Below are 3,182 nucleotides of genomic sequence, written 5' to 3'. Positions count from 1 at the left end.
TGGCACATGTGCAGACAGTACACTTTGGGAATTAACACTGGTGTATACAAAACTACAATGACAATCATAGTTAATGCATCATGCATGCCCGAATATACCCACAATGATATCATTACACTGTACTGTTAACAACATGATATTATTACTACAGTGCTATGTAGTCACCCTGTGCATCAGCACCATGCTATCCTGTTCCTGCATCAATGTTACAGATGGCAGGAGGTGGCACAATTTCATCATATGCACAGGGTGTGTACTTGGTTTGCCAAAGTCTGCCATTGACACATCCAATCGACATGTATGTGTGTGTGTGTTAGTGAGGGACAACAGTACAACATGGAGCAATGTTGATGCGATGTGTGTGTGTATGTGTTAGCCCTAGGTGTTAGCATTATGTGTGCGTGTGTATGCTTGCACACAGTTCCACCACGTGGCTGCCATATATGGGTGTTTGTGGACAGCCACAGACTGTACCTGCCAGGTCATACAGATCACTGTCTCTGGCCACGGACACTGTACCTGTGCCTGGCAGGGGTGCTACGGACAGTATCAGGTACTAAGCCAGACTGGGTACTGCCATCAGAAACAGTGGGTTGTTGACTGGACACATGTCCCTGCTGGGACTGTCCAGAGCCACATGCACGTGGTCTTCTAGGATGGTGTAATGACAGCACAGACCCAGCATTTCTGGGGCTGGTACTGGCACTATGGGAGTGGCTGCGGGTTTGTTGTTGTCCGCGATGACTGCCAGCTGATGATGTTGCTGGCATACGTCCACATCGACGCCTCAACCATCCTGCACTGTCCTGGCTCCTGGACATATAGTTGTGGAAGAGATCTAATGTGTCCCCCCAATGTCTATCAATGACCTCGCTGATATTACGGATGGCAGCTGCAACGCCACACATATTGTCATTCATAGCGGTGCAATGTGCTCTAAGCTCCCTCAGACCCTGTCTGGTGTACCGTTCCATACGTGCCTGTGCCTGCATTATGGCCCGGAACATAGCTGAGGTTGAAAGACCTCTGTGGGCACGTCTGACAGGGGCAGTACAACCACGGATGCTCCCATGAGAACCCCTGGACATTTACCTGTGTGGTACCATGTCAGGAATCTGGCCATGGCTGCTGTGAGGGGATGCCTGTGCCAATGATACCACACTACCCTGGTCAATGCCCACTGTATGCTGTCCCTCAGCTAAGGACATTGGTGACAATGGATGTATCGGCAGGATGACTGTGCGCATTGATGGGGTTAACTGCTGTGTAGTGTCGATTGGCTGACCAACGATATACCCTGTCACACCTCCCTGTGCCATTACACATGTATCATCATTATCACTATCCCCAGCAGTGGCTTCAGGTTCCCTGCTGTACTCCACCAGAGCAACATCAGAACCTGTGAGAGGAAGATAGGAAACACAGTTTACAAATGTGTACACGATGTTAGCACACATGCACACATGCACAAATGTGCACAGGTGCACAGGCACACAGGCACACAGGCACACAGGCACACATGCGCACATGCGCACAGGCACACATGCACACATGCCTACAAGCACACATGCACACATGTGCACATGTGCACAGGCGCACATGCACACAGGCACACATGCACACAGGCCCACATGCGCACATGCACACATGCACACAGGCGCACATGCACACAGGCACACATGCACACATGCACACATGCCACATGCGCACAGGTGCACATGCACACAGGCACACATGCACACATGCGCACATGCACACATGCACACATGCACACATGCGCACATGCACACAGGCACACATGCACACATGTGCACAGGCGCACAGGCGCACATGCACACATGCACACAGGCACAGATGTGCACATGCACACATGCACACAGGCGCACATGCACACAGGCACACATGCACACATGCGCACAGGTGCAGATGCACACAGGCGCACATGCACACATGCACACAAGCACACAGGCACACAGGCACACAAGCACACTCTTCAGTACAGCAGATGCAAACACAGACACACCTGCAATCCAACACATACACAATACTGTTTGAGGGTGGGTGACAGTATCACAAGGAAAAACATCACTGCACACTGGTCAGCATGCAGATTATGTGATGCACAGGAACATGCAGTGCAAGTGTAGACAGCCCTTTTAATAACAGTATACGTATACTTGATGGTTGTGTGTAGTTGTTCAGTGATTGTCTCCACCCTGGGACACAATGTGTACAAGGACATAACAATGTTGTGCAAGTGTTACAAGCTGTGGGTGCATATATTTGCACACACACACACACACAACACATGACGGTGCTACGCAATAACTGCTATGTGTACTTTTGTGGTCAGTGGAACTGTATGTGATGTAGTAACGTGAGCCATGATCAACATGCTTCTTGTGGTCAGTCAACAATACTAATGTGTGCCAGACAGTCAGCTAGCATGCTGTACCTGAAGTGCAGTAACATGACTACATCCACAATTACACAGCCACTTGTTACATGGGTGTTTAAGGTGGCCAATAGTGAGCATTGCCTAACATGAATATATTATTTGTTCAAGACTGTTGCACAAAGACATGGTAGGCCTCTACCACTCAGGTATATTATGTGTGCTGCGTAGAGGATAATTGGGATACTGAAGGGTGTCCATACAGCAGGTGTCATAATTGGACATATGTAGCAGGCTAAGGTGTAGTGTCTATGCAAAACATGTGTGTGCTGTGTACATGTGTATCAGGTATGCCTATACAATGTCCAGTACTGTGTTGCCACACATGCGTGTCATGCTCTGTGTATTGCATGTGAGTGAGGCAGCTACTGAGAATAATGGGATATGTATAGTTTCACATCAAACATGCACAGCATGCATTATGCATAGGTGTTACATGTGCACACACTACACCTCCATATGACATGCACATGTCATTAGCAATAGTATTGTTATTCCACACTCACCAGCATGGATTGGCTGCCTTGCTGTCACTCCAGAGGGACCTGCAAAAATATGACAGTGATTGCCAGTGGCCACAACTATGCCATTGATACTGTGAGTATGATAAAGTACAGTAGTACAACAGGTAGCTTTCACAGGTGTACAGATTATGCTCAGAATATCAATCTTGCAGAAGAATAGGCAGGTTAACAGCTACACACACAGTACATATCTCACACACGCA

This window comes from Protopterus annectens, chromosome 5.part0, assembly GCF_019279795.1.
Source record: "Protopterus annectens isolate FY-2018-M chromosome 5.part0, PAN1.0, whole genome shotgun sequence".
NCBI classification, from domain to species: Eukaryota; Metazoa; Chordata; order Ceratodontiformes; family Protopteridae; genus Protopterus; species Protopterus annectens.
This window is presented reverse-complemented; position numbering follows the sequence as displayed.